We start from the raw sequence: 14,869 nt of genomic DNA, 5'->3' as shown, positions 1-14,869 counted from the left end.
CATCACTTGATTGGACCAGCAGTAGAAAATCATCAGCATACGCTTTGCAGTGGGAGATGTGCCCCCTCCACGTAATCCTCGAAAGTCAGAGTCCAGTAAGATGAAAAAAATCATGGAGAGTGGGCATCCTTATCAGACCGAACGCCAGATTTGCAAGGGACCCTCCGTACGTCGACTTACAAGAACATGGGATGATGTTCTGCGTAAGAGGCGCAAAATTATGTCGAGTTAGTCAGATGGAAAGCCTATGTGGACTATACTATTGGCCATTAAAATTGATACACCAAGAAGAAATGCAGATGATAAACGGGTATTCATTGGACAAATATATTATACTAGAACTGACATGTGATTACATTTTCACGCAATTTGGGTGCATAGATCCTGAGAAATCAGTACCCAGAACAACCACCGCTGGCCGTAATAACGGCCTTGATACATCTGGGCATTGAGTCAAGCAAAGCTTGGATGGCGTGTACAGGTACAGCTGCCCATGCAGCTTCAACACGATACCACAGTTCTTTAAGCGTAGTGACTGGCGTATTGTGACGAGCCAGTTGCTCGGTCACCATTGACCAGACGTTTTCAGTTGTTGAGAGATGTGGAGAATGTGCTCGCCAGGGCAGCAGTCGAACATTTTCTGTATCCATAAAGACCCGTACAGGACCTGCAACATGCGGTCGTGCATTATCCTACTGATATGTAGGAGATGGGACCTGGATAAACTGAAAGAACCAGAGGTTGTACGGAGATTCAGGGAGAGCATAAGGGAGCAATTGACAGGAATGGGGGAAATAAATACAGTAGAAGAAGAATGGGTAGCTTTGAGGGATGAAGTAGTGAAGGCAGCAGAGGATCAAGTAGGTAAAAAGACGAGGGCTAGTAGAAATCCTTGGGTAACAGAAGAAATATTGAATTTAATTGATGAAAGGAGAAAATATAAAAATGCAGTAAGTGAAACAGGCAAAAAGGAATACAAACGTCTCAAAAATGAGATCGACAGGAAGTGCAAAATGGCTAAACAGGGATGGCTAGAGGACAAATGTAAGGATGTAGAGGCCTATCTCACTAGGGGTAAGATAGATACCGCCTACAGGAAAATTAAAGAGACCTTTGGAGATAAGAGAACGACTTGTATGAATATCAAGAGCTCAGATGGAAACCCAGTTCTAAGCAAAGAAGGGAAAGCAGAAAGGTGGAAGGAGTATATAGAGGGTCTATACAAGGGCGATGTACTTGAGGACAATATTATGGAAATGGAAGAGGATGTAGATGAAGATGAAATGGGAGATACGATACTGCGTGAAGAGTTTGACAGAGCACTGAAAGACCTGAGTCGAAACAAGGCCCCCGGAGTAGACAATATTCCATTGGAACTACTGACGGCCGTGGGAGAGCCAGTCCTGACAAAACTCTACCATCTGGTGAGCAAGATGTATGAAACAGGCGAAATACCCTCAGACTTCAAGAAGAATATAATAATTCCAATCCCAAAGAAAGCAGGTGTTGACAGATGTGAAAATTACCGAACTATCAGCTTAATAAGTCACAGCTGCAAAATACTAACACGAATTCTTTACAGACGAATGGAAAAACTAGTAGAAGCCAACCTCGGGGAAGATCAGTTTGGATTCCGTAGAAACACTGGAACACGTGAGGCAATACTGACCTTACGACTTATCTTAGAAGAAAGATTAAGGAAAGGCAAACCTACGTTTCTAGCATTTGTAGACTTAGAGAAAGCTTTTGACAATGTTGACTAGAATACTCTCTTTCAAATTCTGAAGGTGGCAGGGGTAAAATACAGGGAGCGAAAGGCTATTTACAATTTGTACAGAAATTCAGATGGCCGTTATAAGAGTCGAGGGACATGAAAAGGAAGCAGTGGTTGGGAAGGGAGTAAGACAGGGTTGTAGCCTCTCCCCGATGTTGTTCAATCTGTATATTGAGCAAGCAGTAAAGGAAACAAAAGAAAAATTCGGGGTAGGTATTAAAATTCATGGAGAAGAAATAAAAACTTTGAGGTTCGCCGATGACATTGTAATTCTGTCAGAGACAGCAAAGGACTTGGAAGAGCAGTTGAATGGAATGGACAGTGTCTTGAAAGGAGGATATAAGATGAAAATCAACAAAAGCAAAACAAGGATAATGGAATGTAGTCTAATTAAGTCGGGTGATGCTGAGGGAATTACATTAGGAAATGAGGCACTTAAAGTAGTAAAAGAGTTTTGCTATTTGGGGAGCAAAATAACTGATGATGGTCGAAGTAGAGAGGATATAAAATGTAGGCTGGCAATGGCAAGGAAAGCGTTTCTGAAGAAGAGAAATTTGTTAACATCCAGTATTGATTTAAGTGTCAGGAAGTCATTTCTGAAAGTATTCGTATGGAGTGTAGCCATGTATGGAAGTGAAACATGGACGATAAATAGTTTGGACAAGAAGAGAATAGAAGCTTTCGAAATGTGGTGCTACAGAAGAATGCTGAAGATTAGATGGGTAGATCACATAACTAATGAGGAAGTATTGAATAGGATTGGGGAGAAGAGAAGTTTGTGGCACAACTTGACCAGAAGAAGGGATCGGTTGGTAGGACATGTTCTGAGGCATCAAGGGATCACCAATTTAGTATTGGAGGGCAGCGTGGAGGGTAAAAATCGTAGAGGGAGACCAAGAGATGAATACACTAAGCAGATTCAGAAGGATGTAGGTTGCAGTAGGTACTGGGAGACGAAGAAGCTTGCACAGGATAGAGTAGCATGGAGAGCTGCATCAAACCAGTCTCAGGACTGAAGACCACAACAACAACAACAACATGTAGGGTTTTGCAGGGATCGAATGGAGGGTAGAGCCACGGGTCGTAACACATCTGAAGTGTAACGTCCACTGTTCAAAGTACCGTCAATGCGAACAAGAGGTGATCTAGACGTGTGACCAATGGCACCCCATACCATCACTGCGGGTGATACGTCAGTATGGCGACGACGAATACACGCTTCCAATGTGCGTTCACCGCGATGTCGCCAGACACGGATGCGACTATCATTAGGCTGTAAAGAGAACCAGGATTTATCGAAAAAAATTACGTTTTGCCATTCATGCACCCAGGTTCGTCGTTGAGTACACCATCGCAGGCGCTCCTGTCTGTGATGCAGCGTCAAGGGTAGCCGCAGCCATGGTCTCCGAGCTGATAGTCCATGCTGCTGCAAACGTCGTCGAACTGTTCGTGCAGATGGTTGTTGTCTTGCAAACGTCCCCATCTGTTGACTCAGGGATAGAGACGTTGCTGCACGATCCGTTACAGCTATGCGGATAAGATGCCTGTCATCTCGATTGCTAGTGATATGAGGCCGTTGGGATCCAGCACGGCGTTCCGTATTACCTTCCTGAACCCACCGATTCCGTACTCTGCTAACAGTCATTGGATCTCGACCAACTCGAGCAGCAATGTCGCGATAGGATAAACCGCAATCGCGACAGGCTACAATCCGACTTTTATCAAAGTCGGAAACGTGAAGGTACGCATTTCTTCTCCTTTCACGAGGCATCACAACATTTTTTCACCAGGCAACGCCGGTCAATTGCTGTTTGTGTATGAGAAATCGGTTGGAAACTTTCCTCACGTCAGCACGTTGTAGGTGTCGCCACCGGTGCCAACCTTGCGTGAATGCTCTGAAAAGTTAATCATTTGCATATCTCAACATCTTCCTGTCGGTTAAATTTCGCGTCTGTAGCACGTCATCCTCGTGGTGTAGCAATTTTAATGGCCAGTATTGTAAAAAAGCACTTGTGGTGCTCTCTGTCAACAGCGTGGTCGAAGTCAACTGAGATCATAGCAGCTCGGAGACGACATAATGTGGCGACAGCTACCAAATCCTTACACTCACCAGGGGCCATTTGCATTTTGGAGTCTCTTCCTCGTTGTTACGCCGTCGCCAAGGTAGCCCCTACGGGCCGGCAACACATCTAACACGACACAGGACCGAGGTTGCATAGGCCCAAAGGCGTAAACATCGGCTGTTTTGGAAACAGACATTCCGTGAACTACCTCCTGCAGAGGGAGTTCGAGATGGCCTGCATGAAGTATTTCTACACCAAATCTGAATGGATGACCAATACTATTTAAAGGCTAGAACCAGCACCGGAGTCAGTTCACGCCGGATACCGACCTCAAGGACGTCTCCACGAAGACTACGTCTTCGCCATCGAAATAGGACTTAGAATTAAGTGTATGTGTGATACCACGGACTCTCGTAGAAATCTTAGAAGTTATCTTTTGTTGCCTCTAGTAGGAAATTCTTACTGGCTTTGTGATTGGGACTTTTCGTGGTTGTTCAGTCAATTCCATGTAGACTCACGTAAATAAAGTTGTGTTGTATAAACTTTCAAATGCCGCGCGGGATTAGCCGAGCGGTCTATGGCGCTGCAGTCATGGGCTGTGCGGCTGGTCCTGGCGGAGGTTCGAGTCTTCCCCCGGGCATGGGTGTGTGTGTTTGTTCTTAGGATAATTTAGGTTAAGTTGTGTGTAAGCTTAGGGACTGATGAGCTTAGCACTTAAGTCCCATGATATTTCACACACATTTGAACGTTTTGAAACTTTCAAATTGTCAGTTACAACACTCGTGTTGTTTGCTCTGTTGAAACGATTAGTGGCAGGACTTCCTTTACGTGCACTGCAGGGGCCGGGGAAAAATCTTATAGTCCAAAATTAAGATTGAAATCCGGCAGTAGTCCTCGATTGACTGACCTCTGGAAGGCTTGTGTATCGGGATGAGTAGTCCTTCGACGAAGGCAGATGGCATGCGAAAACAGGGGGACATCAGCTCTTGGTACACTGTGATCCAAAGTGGCAACATCAGAGTGCGGAAAGTCTGATAGAATTCGAGCGGCAGTCCCTCAGCCTGGGCGACTTAGTAAGTGCACCCTTACCTAGCGCGCCCTCACTGTCGTCCTGCGTTATCTCCGCTAAAAGCGACGATACTGCTGAGTCGACCGTGCAAAACATATACTGCAAGAAGTCGCTGTCGTCTCCCTCCTCTATATTTTCCTCCTGGTCAAAACGCCGATAATGATTTGCAAAGACTTCATGGTGGTTGCCTGGGTTGCTAAGGATCGATCATCCCGCGAAGTGAGGTCCATGGTTAACTGTTGTCGGCGTTGACGGCTGTCAAGCACGATGTGGTGCATGGATGGAATTTCACTATTTGCTCGGTTTTGACACCGCAACTGCACGATGATCCCTTCCAATTTGCGCCGTGTATGGGACAATATGTTGGCTTTAATTAGGCGGCTTGCCATCTGTCGTTGTAGAGACGGCGGTTGAGATGCGAGTTCGCGAAGCGTCATGTAATAAAAGTCCAAAGTATGACGATGCCATGCGGCGATGCCCTTTCCACATCGTATTTGTACCCACCGGAACGCTGGTATTGCACATTCCATCCACCATGCCAACGTTGAAGGATATCGTGGAAGATGTGTTTCGCAGTCCGCCAACGCGGCGGCCATAATCTGACGGCATTCTGGGTCCTGGAAGGTGTGCCAGCTTCATCTTTAACATGGCACGACTGTTCCATACACTTTGTTGTTGGAGGGTGACCGTGCATATGAAGGAACTATGATTGGAGAAGGCAAGTGGCACCTGAACGGCCTTAAATATTCCTGGTGCAAGATCATGTGAGACATAGATGCGACTGGCAGAGTGACTAGTAAGAAATGTGTGTCCGGGGCGGCCACCTTGCCCTTTCTTCCAAGTATTGATAAGATGTAGGTCTCATACCATTATCCGAAGTTCTTGATAAGCCGAAAAGTGTGGGACCTGGTCCTTGGCGTGGAGCACACAGTTAAAATCGCCACCGAAGTTATAGTGATTGTAGCCACAAAGAAACAGTAGGGTGATTTCCTCTGAGTAGAACTGTGATCTTTCGCCACGTTTGTCGGTTCTCGATGGAGCATACATGTTAATAATACGTGTACCCAGCGCCGTGACCGGCAGCCCTCTGGCTCAGGGGAGGTAAGTCACATCTTCGATGGGAATACCGTCACGCACCATAATCCGGTCATCATAAGAATAAACCAGATGTAAACATTGCACTATTTGTTCTTCCGCGTTTGCTGGAACCCCATTGGATTTTCGTTTCACGTGGGACTGCAGCCAGGGTGTCTCGAATACTGTTAAGTGCGATAATATAGGTATGTTTTGTGCTGTGCGTTACGCACACATTGACTTAGCGATAATACGGGACAACAGGGACTTGGATAGCACTGGTCGGTCAGCTGGTACAGCTAGCCTGCAGTGACTTGGCCAGCTGAAGTTCACACGTAGAGAGAGAGACGAGCAGAGGAGCAATACAGCTTTGAATTTCATTTAATTTTTATGCAGACTGATATAATACAGTGCAAATTTGCCACAATACGCTCCTTAGACGACTAGGCGAAATCCGCAACACGTTGTCGTTTTTAGCTAACGTACTATTGTAATTAAAAACAAGAATGATGAAAATTCCTGACTTAAGCACAAGCTAATTTTTCTGCATAAGCTGTGTGTAATGTAAGAGAGTATTGAAGGATTTCACTGTGTAGTTGCCGCGTGGGATTAGCCGAGCGGTCTAAGGCGCTGCAGTCATGGACTGTGCGGCTGGTCCCGGCGGAGGTTCGAGTCCTCCCTCGGGCCGGGGTGTGTGTGTTTGTCCTTAGGATAATTTAGGTTAAGTGGTGTGTAAGCTTAGGGACTGATGACCTTAGCAGTTAAGTCCCATAAGACTTCACACACATCTGAACATCATCATCACTGTGTAGTTAAATATTGAAGCCACTGAAGGTATTACTTACATACAGTCTGGTAATCTCTTAGCTCCTTCCTTTTAGCTCCTTCCTTATCCGAATCCAAGAAATACATTTCAGTTCTGGAAGTGTCACCTGCTACTTTGATAACGAGCCTATCAACAACAGAATCCAAGAAGCCAACCAGGCGCAGCATTTTCTCATCTTCTTTTTTGACGAGTTATTCTACATCGCGCCAGCGTTCTGCAGTGACGTGTGAAAAAGCTGCTTGCGTTAGTTCCAGTACGTATGGCAGCTTAACAGTCTTGTTACTTCTCGGGCCAAATCCCACAGCTTGGCTCCAGATCAGGTCTGTTGAGTTCATATTGCAACGGTACAGTACCAAATGTAAAAATGTAGCATTTGTATGATGTGCTCGATGGTGTGAAAATGATTGTTTTTCATGTTTCTCCGAACTTATCTACCTCTGTGGTATAAAACGATGGACATAGTCCGAATGAAGAGGATTTGGTATTTCATTTTTGTCTTAAAAATTGAATTGTTATGTTTTTCTTAATTTAAACAACTTGTATGAACAGTCTTTCATAAAACATCGATAATTCAGAATTTGTATTTGAAATGGAAACAGGAATTACGCGTCCAATATGTAATTAGAAACGAGTAGACGTGCATTAGTCATAAAAAATGAAGATGAGTTTTATAATTACGAGATGTAGGTATTTCAGATCGAACGAGGGAAAAAATGGTTTGGGGGACATTTGAAGCAACGCACGGATAATCGAATTTGGTTCTTATTCTATTACACTACCAGCTGCGCTAAACATTCAATACGCAAAAGGTTAATCAACTGTATTGTATACACCCCCGGGGTGGGACGGGGGTGGGGGGGGGGGGGGGGGATTTCAATGCCGATTATCTCCGTAAATTTATGAAAGACATTAAGAACAGCATATTTCTCGGTACTTTTTAACCATGTTCCACGCGCGTACTTCACTACAGAACAGAGAGCGGCCTCAACCATTTTGATACTGCTCATTAACAGCGCAACAATCAGAGCACAACGCTGCAGAGGCTGTGACTACACGATTTTTGAAATAAAAACTACGTAGCTAAAGCGTGATTAAGATAAACGTTGATTGCTGTTAATACATTTGAATATCTTAAAGCTTCATTTAACGTAACTTAGTAATAAGATATCTAATACATAAGTAGGAACTACTTCCAAAAGCGTAACAACACCATTGTACGTGTACTACGGCTTCTGACCAGTCATCGCGTTTGTGTTTGTTTGCATCAGGTTTATTCTTATGATGAACAGATTGTAGTAACGCCGTACCATTGCCAGTCTGATCACTAGGTGTCATATATATTCACAACCACAGAAGTATGTGAGGAACACGAGTCGCACTTGTTGAAATAAAGCAAAGTCAACATCTGACGTATGAAGCATCTCTCGCAGCAGATTTATCTTCACTGTTGTTCCAAACATATTGAGGTTAACTGTGGCGATAAGATAAGCTTGTTGTCGAACTGCGGGTGCCAAGTTATTCATTAGGTCGGAAATGTGTATTGAGGACCAAGCTGCTTCGTCACCACTGGTCTCCACCAACTCCTCGGCTGGAACCGTTTCTAAAGTGCCGGCGCCATCGGCGCGGTCCCTGTTGATGTAGTTTACGTGGCGGCATCCCCACCATTGATCACATAGCAAAACCAACTCCTACCGTCTACTTGGGAAGCGGGATGGGTATCTGCACTCCAGCATGTGGAGAGCAAAGTCCGTCTCGCGTATCGATGTCTGATCCTTGAGCTGTGGGTACATACGAAACTTCTTCAGTCCCATTCTACGTTCCCACGCTGCAGCTGGCGGCGGATGCCTCTGTGGGAGCATCATCTTGGCGGGTGGAGTCCCTGTTCTCCGGCGGCTGCCCCTCAACTGGTTCTGAAGTTGCTCTGCGCCTTCAGTGTCGGCGCTTTAGAGATCGTTGCTTTCTAATATGCACCCCTGTGTCAGACGAAGGCAGCGACTCACGACGCTCTTGCGAAAAGGCCGCAGTTGGCACGATCAACGAGTTTATCATCATTTCATCGCCATGGACATCGTCATCCGTCGACGGGAGCGGCGCTATCGGAGTGGAGTGCGCAACACATAGAACGGGTGTTTCATCTTTCTGCCGCATGGGAGAATGCTGCGTTGGGTCATCAGGGAGTGTTGGATGCTGCAGTGAAACGGCAGTAGTCGTGAGGGCGCCAACGTAATCCACGAGAAGCAGTATCGGCTGCGACGGCGGCGCCATGTCTGCAGGTGGTAGTTGCGTGATGCGGTGTTGGATGCATTTGGATCGGAGGTGGCCCTCCTCCCCGCATCCGGAACATGTTCTTGGTTGTCCATCATAAATGACGAAGGCACGGCAACCGCCGATATGGAAATATGAGGGGACGTGTTTTTTTAAGTTCAGTTCCTACCTGTCGGACTCCATTTAGGATAGGGTATGTTCGGAAAGGTGGGAATTTAAGGGACCTGGATAAACTGAAAGAACCAGAGATTGTACAGAGTTTCAGGGAGAGCATAAGGGAACAATTGATAGGAATGGGGGAAGAAATACAGTAGAAGAAGAATGGGTAGCTTTGAGGGATGAAATAGTGAAGGCAGCAGAGGATCAAATAGGTAAAAAGACGAGGGCTAGTAGAAACCCATGGGTAACAGAAGAAATATTGAATTTAATTGATGAAAGAAGAAAATATAAAAATGCAGTAAGTGAAGCAGGCAAAAATGAGATCGACAGGAAGTGCAAAATGGCTAAGTAGGGATGGATGGAGGACAAATGTAAGGATGTAGAGGCTTATCTCACTAGGGGTAAGATAGATATTGCCTACAGGAAAATTAAAGAGACCTTTGGAGAAAGGAGAACCACTTGCACGAATATCAAGAGCTTTGATGGAAACCCAGTTCTAAGCAAAGAAGTGAAAGCAGAAAGGTGGAAGGAGTATATAGAGGGCCTATACAAGGGCGATGTACTTGAGGACAATATTATGGAAATGGAAGAGGCTGTAGATGAAGATGAAATGGGAGATAAGATATTGCGTGAAGAGTTTGACAGAGCACTGAAAGACCTGACCCGAAACAAGGCCCCCAGAGTAGACAACATTCCATTAGAACTACTGACAATGTTGAGAGAGCCAGTCCTGACAAAACTCTACCATCTGGTGAGCAAGATGTATGAGACAGGCGAAATACCCTCAGACTTCAAGAAGAATATAATAATCCCAATCCCAAAGAATGCAGGTGTTGACAGATGTGAAAATTACCGAACTATCAGTTTAATAAGTCACAGCTGCAAAATACTAACGCGAATTATTTACAGACGAATGGAAAAACTGATAGAAGCCGACCTCGGGGAAGATAAGTTTGGACTCCGTAGAAATGTTGGAACACGTGAGGCAATACTGACCCTACGACTTATCTTAGCAGAAAGATTAAGGAAAGGGAAACCTACGTTTCTAGCATTTGTAGACTTAGAGAAAGCTTTTGACAATGTTGATTGGAATACTCTCTTTCAAATTCTGAAGGTGGCAGGGGTAAAATATAGAGAGCGAAAGGCTATTTACAATTTGTACAGAAATCATATGGCAGTTATAAGAGTCGAGGGGTATGAAAGGGAAGCAGTGGTTGGGAAGGGAGTGAGACAGGGTTGTAGCCTATCCCCGGTGTTATTCAATCTGTATATTGAGCAAGCAATAAAGGAAACAAAAAAAAGTTCGGAGTAGGTATTAAAATCCATGGAGAAGAAATAAAAACTTTGAGCTTCACCGATGACATTGTAATTCTGTGAGAGACAGCAAAGGACTTGGAAGAGCAGTTGAACGGAATGGACAGTGTCTTGAAAGGAGGATATAAGATGAACATCAACAAAAGCAAAACGAGGATAATGGAATGTAGTCGAATTAAATCGGGTGATGCTGAGGGAATTAGTTTAGGAAATGAGACACTTAAAGTAGTAAAGGAGTTTTGCTATTTGGGGAGCAAAATAACTGATGATGGTCGAAGTAGAGAGGATATAAAATGTAGACTGGGAATGGCAAGGAAAGCGTTTCTGAAGAAGAAAAATTTGTTAACATCGAGTATAGATTTAAATGTCAGGAAGTCGTTTCTGAAAGTATTTGTATGGAGTGTAGCCATGTATGGAAGTGAAACGTGGACGATAAATAGCTTAGACAAGCTTTCGAAATGTGGTGCTACAGAAGAATGCTGAAGATTAGATGTGTTGATCACATAATTAATGAGGAGGTATTGAATAGAATTGGGGAGAAGAGGAACTTGTGGCACAACTTGACTAGAAAAGGGATCGGTTGGTAGGACATGTTCTGAGACATCGAGGGATCACCAATTTAGTATTGGAGGGCAGCGTGGAGGGTAAAAATCGTAGAGGGAGACCAAGAGATGAATACACTAAGCAGATTCAGAAGGATGTAGGCTGCAGTAGGTACTGGGAGATGAAGAAGCTTGCACAGGATAGAGTAGCATGGAGAGCTGCATCAAACCAGTCTCAGGACTGAAGACCACAACAACAACAACATATTCGGAACTGCGTCCATTTTTCTGCAAATGGCTTTATACCATGCCGTAGGGGTGAAGAGCCGATTCGACTTCTGCTGCTGGTAGTTTAAATGGAAGTTCAAAGATCGTTGTCGTACAGAGTCACAAACTTGCGCGATTGACGTCCACAGTACCCACATAGCCATCAGCGTGGGAGAAGCGGACGCCCTGTTTTGTTTCCCGAAGGATCCGTTCACACGTTGCATCATTGGTGATCTTGACATAGACTATACTGCTTGCAAAGGATAAATGTATAGCGATGATCGGCCGGCCGGTGTGGCCGTGCGGTTCTAGGCGCTTCAGTCTGGAACCGCGTGACCGCTACGGTCGCAGGTTCGAATCCTGCCTCGGGCATGGATGTGTGTGATGTCCTTAGGTTAGTTAGGTTTAAGTAGTTCTAAGTTCTAGGGTATTGATGACCACAGATGTTAAGTCCCATAGTGCTCAGAGCCATTTGAACAATTTTTTTATAGCGATGATCGATTTTGTGTATTCGTTCGCCTTTCTGATCTACACTGAAGCGCCAAAGAAACTGGTATAGGCATGCGTATTCAAATACAGAAATATGTAAACAGGCAGAGTACGGCAATGTGATCGGCAACGCCTATAAAAGACAACAAGAGTCTGGTACAGTTGTTAGATCGGTTACTGCTGTCACAACGGCAGGTTATCAAGATTTAAGTGAGTTTGAACGTGTGTTATAGTCGGCGCACGAGTGGTGGGACACACTACCTCCGAGGTAGCGATGACGTGGGGATTTTCCCGTATGACCATTTCAAGAGTGTACCGTGAATATCAGGAATGCGGTAATACATCAAATGTCCGATGTCGCTGTGGCCGGAAAAAGATCCTGCAAGAACGGCACCAACGACGACTGAAGACAGAAGTACAACCCTCCCTCAGATTGCTGCAGATTTCAATGCTGGCCCATCAACAAGTGTTTCGGAGCCGAAGGCCCACTCGAGTACTCTTGATGACTGCACGGCATAAAGCTATACGCCTCGCCTGGGCCCGTCAACACCGACATTGGGCTGTTGATGACTGGAAACATGTTGCCTGGTCAGACGAGTCTTGTTTCAAATTGTGTCGAGCGGATGGACGTGTACGGGTATGGAGAACACTCATGAATACATGGACCCTGGTGTGTCAGCAGGGGACTGTTCAAGCTGGTGGAAGCTCTGCAATGGTGTGGGGCATGTGCAGTTGGAGTGATACGAGACCCCTAATACGTCTAGATACGGCTCTGACAGATGACACGTACGTAAGCATCCTATCTGCTCACCTGAATCCATTCATGTCTATTGTGCATTCTGACGGACTTCGGCAATTCCAGCAGGACAATGCGACACCTTACACGACCAGAATTGCTACAGGGTGGCTGAAGGAACACTTCTGAATTTAAACTCTTCCGCTGGCCACCAAACTTCACAGATATGAACGTTATTGAGCATATGTGGTATGCCTTACAACGTGCTGTCCAGAAGAGATCTCCGCTAATATTCTTACGGATTTATGGGCAGCCCTGCAGGATTCTTGGTGACGGTTCCCTCGAGCACTACTTCAGACATCAATCGAGTCCATTACATGTCGTGTTGCGGCGCTTCTGTGTGCTCGCGGGACCCTAAATGATATTATGCAGGTGTACCAGTTTCTTTATCTCTTCAGTGTACACGCTTGAGCCAGCGCGCGCAAAACAGGAGAATACTGAGTAAACATGACACGTGAGTCGTGCTGGATTAGCCTAATGTTAAGGCGATAGCTGGCGATAAACGGGGAATCCTGTCCGGCACGAACTTTCATTGTCGTTATTCCATTATGCGGCTGATGGTTGTCCATATTCGCAACTGTGAATACATTTCGTGCAAATAGCGGGTGGTTATAATCAAACTTTTCCTATTAAATACGTTATAATACGGTAACTAATTACCGTCCATAGACCAAACTTGGTAGGATTGATGTCAAGGTCGTGGGGAAGAGAAATACTCAGTCAGTTCAACAGAAATAATTTTAATGTGCTGCTATGGTACATCATACCATTATATGTCGGAACCATTACTGCTACAAAAGGGTTCAATATGACGCCCATCAGTGTCCAGAATAATCTGAAAGCGCAGGATTGAATTTTGCGCAGCAGAACGAAGCATGTCCGTAAGTATCTGTCTACTCTCTATATATGCTGTCCTTCAGATCAGCACATGTGTGAATGTTCCCCTGGTAAGCCCTGCCCTTCAGGTAGCCCCACAACCAGAAATCTCAGGGAGTGATATCAGGTGATTGTGCCGACCAAGCGTTTGGAAACTATCAGCTGATAATTCGATTGTTTCCAAATGTGTTTCGGAGGAGCAGGTGAACTTCATCAACGATGTGCGGTGGGGCCCCATCTTGCATGAAAACGAGTTCGATGGGTCTCTCTGCTGCAGGGCGCGTATGAGATGCTGCCAATGCATATCGCGGTAACGCTGGCCAGTCACACTGCACGTCTTTGGTTCTTGAGCGCCAACGTGTTCAAAAAAGAATGGTTCAATGATGAACATAGCCGTGGGGACACACCATACGGTGACACGTTCAACCTACAGAGGAACTTTATGCATAGTGACCGGAGGTGAAGATCCCCACATTCGGCTATTCTGTATGATTACCTCACCTGTCAGAGAAAAATGAGCCTCGTCTGTCCATATCGCGCGGGGGGGGGGGGGGGGGGGGCGGGGAGGGGGGGGGGGGTTGAGAGCAAGCCCTTGTCAACTTCAATCCGTGTGAGGAAGTGGAGAGCGAAGTCAAAACGTCGTTATGCGTCCTGTGGTGCAAGCTGCTGTACGATGTGGATCTTGTACGGATACCGTTTGAGAATGGTTCGAAGCATCTTCCGTACAGCGGACCACGGGATATTCAACTGTCGTCACACAGCATGCGCACTGCCTGACGATCAGGAATTGCGAGCAGCGTTGTCTGCTATAGCAACAGCGATTTCATCAGCCACCTGTGGTTCAACCGGTCGTCGGCCTTAGTTTCCAGTGCGAGGTCTAGTTCTCTAGTTGATTCGAACTACTTCATCATGCTCCGCACAGCAGGTAGAGAAAGAAGACCCCTCTGTAATCCTTTCAGCCGGCGATATTCTTGAAGTGCAGCTGCAGCATTAGTGTTGTTTTGATAATAGAGATTCATCAATAATGTCCTGCTCCTTTTGTACAAGCTCATGCTGACACATCAACAAGTACACTGCGTTTGGACAGGTGTGTGAGACTATGAATCACGATGACTGATCAGGGCACCTGGTGGCCAGAGTTGGAACTGGACGGTTACGCTGTGACGCCTGGAAATCATGCACGCCATATTCTGGACATTTATGCTACTAAGTTTGGTACTCGTACGTTAATTAGTTTCCGAGTTATAACGTGTTGATAGGGGAAGTTTAGTTATAACCACCCGGTGGAAATGCAATCGAATGTCGGCTTATAAACATTGTTTTTTGAAGTTGCTGGTTAACAAGCTTAAATTGTC

This window comes from Schistocerca americana, chromosome 2 (genome assembly GCF_021461395.2).
Source record: "Schistocerca americana isolate TAMUIC-IGC-003095 chromosome 2, iqSchAmer2.1, whole genome shotgun sequence".
NCBI lineage: Eukaryota > Metazoa > Arthropoda > Insecta > Orthoptera > Acrididae > Schistocerca > Schistocerca americana.
Note: the sequence above shows the minus strand (reverse complement) of the source record.